The following is a 7,500-nucleotide window of genomic DNA, read 5'->3' on the forward strand; positions in this document are numbered from 1 at the left end:
AAATAAGAGATGTAAGTGGTCGTTTCTACAGGTAATTAAAAACACGCGCGTATACATGTGCAACACAGAAGTTAATTTGTATGTGGTTTGTAGAAATGCACATACATACAGCAGTATACATTGCAAAACATAAATACACCTACAAACAGCAGTATACAGTGCAAATATATATATATATATATATATATATATATATATATATATATATATATATATATATATATATATATATATATATATATATATATATATATATATGTATGCATACAAAACATATATTATATATATATATATATATATATATATATATATAAAACATAATAAATATACTGTATATATATATATATATATATATATATATATATATATATATATATATATATATATATATATATATATATATATGCATATATATGTATGTGTATGTCACACACACATATATATATATATATATATATATATATATATATATATATATATATATATATGTGTGTGTGTGTGTGTGTATATACACTGTTATAGAGGAGAGACACTTACACCAAGACTGCAATCAGTCTTGTATGCAATATATACACAAGAGAAGAAAGGTAGTCAAACTATAAATAATACTGCCATTTAAAAGAGGTTCATATCTTTTTTTTTTTTTTCATCTACAGAATCTTGGATCTGAGGTTTCTAGTTATTCTATTATCTTGCATTTTTAAAGTAAAAAAGGTGACATTTGTGACGGCAAATGTCACCAAAGAGCAATTCTTCATATGGAGATTCAAGCTCAAATTGTAAAGTTTTTAAAAAACTTTTGTGACATATTCCTATGCAGCACCATAAAAATGTAACAAATAAAACATTTTTCCCAATTTTTCCTTTGCATGCATCAACCCACCATTTTTCAGTGTCCTAATTTACAATCCAGTTCCACGCCCTATCGTATGATAATGAGGTACATGGATATATTTAATCCAAATTAATGTCTTTAAAATGTTACGTTGTATTATCATAAATAACCTGTAGTATTTTTTATTTAATGGCTACTAAATACGGCACCTCTACCTCTTTTTCACTCACAGCATGACCACTCTTCGTGACGTCATAATTACAAGATTAAAATTTTCTTAAAAGTAATGCACTATGCAAAGATAACAATTTTATTTCGAATCTATTTCTTTTATATTTGGGTTACCAAAACGGGCAATTCTGCCTCTTTTTTTCATGATTTCCTTTGTTACAAAATAAAGAGATCCTGAAATCGTCTATCCTAGTCACTACATACAGTAAACATTGTGTTCATTCCAGTGAGGGGATAGACAACCCTATTCAATTTATGGCTCTCACAAATCAAGGGGTATAATGTAGGTCACTTTAATCTCTCGCTTTTTCACAATGACATCACTTTGCAAAGTCACAGAACCATGATGATGAGTTTACAAAACTCTCTTTTATCTGGTTAAATAGAGCTGTCGATTATAATCATAATTTATTACAGTACAACGCATATAATTTTGGTAATCCCAAGTACGCGTTACAGAAAAAAAGTTTTCTATTTTTTGTTTGCATTAGTTTGTGGCTTATAATTCCACAGCTAGAAGTTACTAAACATTCTGTCCTAGGTTAACACATTCATTACATAATCATCTTTCGCATGTACCTTTACTAAGAATCTCTTCAACTTGTGGTTTTATTTTTATTACATGAATGTACAAAATAGCTAAAAAAACACCTTCATATAAATCTTCCAGTAACATTACAAAGGAGAGCCGTAATAACACGCCAAACAGACAATGACTTTTTCACTATTACCTAATCAGTGAGTGATATACGTACTTCTAATTCTAAAGCTTATGGTCCTTCACCTAATAAAGGCTATGCAGGTAACTTTATTTTACTTATCTTCCTACAACGATTTCATTTTGTGAGGTTATTCTCACAAGATAACGATGACGTGGAATTTCCAAAATTCCTCTATTACACAAAGCCTTCTATTGCCTTTCCTGCTGGGGTATCACACAAATTCTATGGATTATTGTTCTCTCTGAGTAAGAATTACCACAACTATCACTGCCGTCTCTCCAGCTCTTTTCTAAAGCTTATATCTTAATATATATATATATATATATATATATATATATATATATATATATATATATATATATATATATATATATATATATATATATATATATATATATATATATATATATATATATATATATATATATATATATGAAATTTTTATCACTCCGTGAATTTATATACGATCATTAAGCTACAAATGTCGTCTAATATCCATTCACGCTACTTCGGGAATATCCCCGAAGTGGAATTTGTAAGCGATAATTCCCCTTCGGAATCATTCCCGAAGTACCGTGAACTGGGAATTAAACGACATTTGTAGCTTAATGATTATACATAAATATATATATATCATATAGAATAAAAAGTACCCATTGAAAGTTACTGTCCGAAGGGAATACAGTCTCATGTCGATTTTATAAAGTTGCTGGATGTAGAGGATCGACAAGAGGTAGCTCTGAATGATGCTACGATAGAATCGATTAAGGCAAATGCTTGGATAAGAGACTATCGACGACATTAGGAAGGCAGTTGAACGATTGAGGAATATAGACGTGCAATGAACTGATGGGATTTCAAGTGCGACGCCGTGTTATGGTGGTGACGGTGTAATTAAGTGAAAGGGAGGAATGTCTGGATGAGAGGAAGATTTTCTAAACGAACGAGTAATTGCAATCATTGTTCCTCGAGGTGGATGTAAGATAGAATTTGACAGAACGACAAAACAGAAGGACTGCTAAGCGAAGAGCGATTTATACAGGACAGGGAACAGTTTATGGGGTGCCAACATTTTTCATGAAACGGAAGTAACTTGAGGGGTACCGTGGAATAAGCTGAATGTGGCATGCATGCACCTACAGAAAGCATATGGTAGAAAAGATAGCAATGCGGTTCACAAAAAGTTAAGTATACCTTAGTTTAACCAGACCACTGAGCTGATTAACAGCTCTCCTAGGGCTGGCCCGAAGGATTAGACTTATTTTACGTGGCTAAGAACCAATTGGTTACCTAGCAACGGGACCTACAGCTTACTGTGGAATCCGAACCACATTACACCAGGAACTGAATTTCTGTCACCAGAAATAAATTCTTCTAATTCTTCATTGGCCGGCCGGAGAATCGAACGCGGGGCCAGCACAGTGCTAGCCGAGAACGATATCGACCCGTCCAATGAGGAGCTCATGCGGTTCACAGTGAGTGTATGTTATAAGGTGTAGAGTATATTTTGTTGTAATATGCAGATTATTCGCAGAAAGCAACGTTCATTGGAATGTAAACTTAAGTTACCGGTTAATATTAAAAGTGGGTGGCAGGGATGACTGTGCTATGACTCCAGAGCTGGTTAATACTTTTATGGAGAGAGGCGAATTCACACAGAAGGCCCCTTGGCTCTTTTTCTTGATTCCACATTGTTAACCTTTTTGGCTGACGAAATTTGAGCCTTTGGTAACGGTTAGGATGATCACTAGATCTACCCATTACTGCATTCCATTACTGAGTCCTTCTTTCATCCAGACAGCTGACAATTTTCCAGTCTAAGCATAACATTGAGCTAGTTTCCTTGTATTTAATTGTGCTGTAATTAAAATTTCGAAAATGAAGGATAGGTAATTTTTTCACTGGCTGCTAATTATTTTTTCATAAATATTCATATTAGCCCACAATGGAACAGATTCACGGCATGGCACTAAACAGAACAAAGTGTATCACAAGAAAAAACCTGAACAGTTTGTTAATGAAAATTATATTTTAGGTTATATCGTAAACATGGGCTGTCAAGATACCTGTTCAAGTAACACTATTTGGATTAAATGTCAGGTTACAAGACACGCACATTTGGGAAAAGCATGTTGAAGTTGCAGAATAGCTTCGTCATATCTCACGAATAATTAAAACAAGTTTCTCCTATTTAGCTATCACGACTACATAATTCCATTTGGTTAGGAAGAATTCTAAGAAATAATCTTATAGGATCCACTGTCTTTCTTTATTGAAATCACTACTTGCAACACTGATAATTTGGTGGCTGACTTTGGTGTGGTCCAGAAACAAGCTTTTTGAGTAACTTCAGTACCAGTTGGCAATTTTGGTGCCGCAGCAGCCACCTCCTTATCAGAATTTTTTTCTGCAGTATTCCTATCTCTTCCCAACAGTGACAACTGTATGTGCATTTGACACTAAGAAAGTAAGGGAATTTCATTCAACTATCAGGTTGCTCTTTCAAGGGTTATATCTTTTCTTTACAAACTTCCTGTTTCTCTGGATACAGGAGGGTGCCTCTACTATGGCTACTCATGAGATTCTATCATGGATTCTTTTATTTTTGCTTCCCCTGAGGACTACAGGGATTAGCAAATCGCTTCTTCTTCAAGAAAATAATCAACTCATCGGCTCATAAGGCCACCATATTTGTCTTTTATAAATATCTCTTGCAGTCCTGGGGTAGCATGTTTTCACTGAGAGGATCACTCAACATGAACATTTTCTCTACAGTTCACATATACATGTGACATACCTCTAGATTCAGTAGAAACTTACCTTGACTATGTATATGAGGATAAAAGTAAAGAGTGGACCTTTCCCATTACTATAATGATAAAATACTAGCGAGAAATCAACGTCATCGCAATATTAATATTATTTTCCATTTGCCCATCTCCACAGATTTATCAGTCTACATAATCTTAAATTTTTCAGTTACTCAAAAATTTTTTTCACCTCTAAACATTTGTTTGTATTCACAATCCGTATTTCATTCCTCTATCTCCTCATTCCCTCTCCTTGCGCTCACGTCTATTTCAATGGACACATTTTTCTTTTATTTTACCCTGCTGCTTCCTCTTTTTTTTATTCGTCTTTTATTCAATTCCATCTCCTTGAGAAGCCGGAGTCATGAAAAATTCCCTCTAAAGGCTTAGTTCGCGTCGACGATTTATCTCCGTTCTTTTATTTTCATTTCTCTGCTTCATAAATTCTTATAATGAATCAGGATAACAAAAAAATACTCGAGCCTGATAAGTTACGAAACAGAAGCAACCGCGCACATGTTAGTAACTACCTCTTATTACAAGTAATTTATATAAGAACTTTAATAATAAACCGTTCAAGAAAAACTGTACATTTGCATAAAATATATAACGCATAAAGAGCGTGTAACTATTTTCTTCGATTATTGCGGCATAGCAGAGATACAGACGCCTTTGGGTATGGTATCACACCTTCTGAAAGTTGTTTTTTGACATACAGTGCATACATACACACATACATACATACATACATATATAAATATATATATATATATATATATATATATATATATATATATATATATATATATATACACATATATACACATACACACACATATATATATATATATATATATATATATATATATATATATATATATATATATAAACTTTATCACATACACAATTGTTCTGTGCAACAGTAGAATTACTAAAAGGACCTCATTCAGATTGGATGGTATCTAATGGAATATTTCTTCAGAAAAAGTTACAAGCTTTCTTGGACAAGCAGTCCACATTATCACTGTACGCATACTTGATAATGTGGACTGTTTGTCCAAGAAAGCTTGTAACTTTTTCTGAATAAATACTCCATTAGATACCATCCAGTTTGAATGAGGTCCTTTTAGTAATATATATAAATAAATATGTATATATATATATATATATATATATATATATATATGTGTGTGTGTGTGTGTGTGTGTATGTATATATATATATATATATATATAAGTTACAAAATAAATCGTGCTCATTATCATCATCAGCCTCCTACGAGCTGGCGCAAAGGGCCTCTGATAAATTCCATGAGTCATGTCATTCCGGTGCTTTAATTTTTAGCAATCTCCACTCATGTCCAACTTCTCGTCTCATAGTGGTCACCCTAGTAGTTCTGGGTCTTTCAACTCTTCTGGTATCCACTGGAACCCAACTGACACTTTCAAATATTATTCTCACATGTCCAAGCCATCTCCATTATTATTATTATTATTATTATTATTATTATTATTATTATTATTATTATTATTATTATTATTATTCAGAAGATTAACCCTATTCATATGAAACAAGCTCACAGGGGCCACTGGCTTGAAATTCAAGCTTCCACAGAATATGGTGTTCATTCTATCATCTACAAAATGAACTTCCGTAATCTCCCTTATAGTATCATTTTTGAATGTCCTGCCATCATAAAACTTTTTTTTTTTTTTTGAAATCGCAAATCTTCAAGTCTCGTTGTCATACAATAATTAATGTCTATTTTGTAGTGTTACTTTTGTATGCAATTCAGTCTATCTGATTTCTAAATTTTATTCAGCTTGCCCACTGATTGACTTGCCTTTATTAATCTTCATTACTTCCAATTTTATTCAGCTTGCCCACTGATTGACTCGCCTTTATTAATCTTTATTATTTCCAACTCAAGAGAACCATTGTTCCTAAATATTCGGAATATACATCCTCACTAATGCTTTCTCAATCTGTTCCTTCATGCTCATTACTTTTGTTTTCTTACATTTATTTTGAGTCCTATGTTTCTATCACGCAAGCTTTATTAATCTCGCGGCGTTCTCTGATCACAAAAGCATCATCTAAGACATCAAAGTCAGTTTAGTTTATGTCGTTACTTCATTAAAAACTTCTCTTCCATCTTCGACCACTTTTTGATTATGAAGTCTATAAAAAGGCGAAATAACATTTCTGTGTAGTACCTCACTATTTTCTCCAAATAATACTTTTACAACCGAACATACACAAATAACGCGCACACACACACACACACACACACAACACAGATGGTCATGGGGTTAACAAACCACATAAACTATATATATAAACTAAAATATATATATATATATATACATATACTGTATCTGTATATGTATGCCTATATAGTTAGCCGATCTCAGTCGGTCGAAGAGATGGTCATATTAACAAACCACACTAAACTACTGTCACAGAAACTAAAAACTACCTATCGTTCACTCATATATATATATATATATATATATATATATATATATATATATATATATATATATAATGTGTGTGTATATATATGATTGTATGCATGTGTTTTGGGGTATGTAGAAAGGATAGAACTAGAATGACAATTTATGGTAATTCATAAATATTAAGCAACAAATATTCATTCATATATATATATATATATATATATATATATATATATATATATATATATACTATATATATAAATATATATACATATATATATGACTGTATGTATGTGTGTGGGGTTATGTAGAATGGACAGAACTAGAATGACAATTTATGATAATTCACAAATATTAAGCCACAAATATTGCTCATAACGAATCACTATACCACGGGAATAACTAACAGCCAAAGGGAATAATGATTGATAAGTGTGTCTGCG

At 32.0% G+C, this 7,500-nt stretch overlaps 1 protein-coding gene and 1 long non-coding RNA gene across 2 annotated transcripts in view; one reads left to right on the forward strand and one right to left on the reverse strand.

Annotated features, from left to right (window-relative positions):
• The window catches only part of LOC136850704 (uncharacterized), a 1,048,955-nt gene that overhangs the window by 528,944 nt on the left and 512,511 nt on the right, over positions 1-7,500 (reverse strand). The gene's annotated exons all lie outside the window — the stretch shown is intronic.
• Positions 1-7,500, forward strand: part of LOC136850703 (uncharacterized) — a 460,181-nt gene that overhangs the window by 380,605 nt on the left and 72,076 nt on the right. The window lies entirely within an intron of this gene.

The sequence above is a fragment of the Macrobrachium rosenbergii genome, chromosome 22 (assembly GCF_040412425.1).
Source record: "Macrobrachium rosenbergii isolate ZJJX-2024 chromosome 22, ASM4041242v1, whole genome shotgun sequence".
NCBI classification, from domain to species: domain Eukaryota; kingdom Metazoa; phylum Arthropoda; class Malacostraca; order Decapoda; family Palaemonidae; genus Macrobrachium; species Macrobrachium rosenbergii.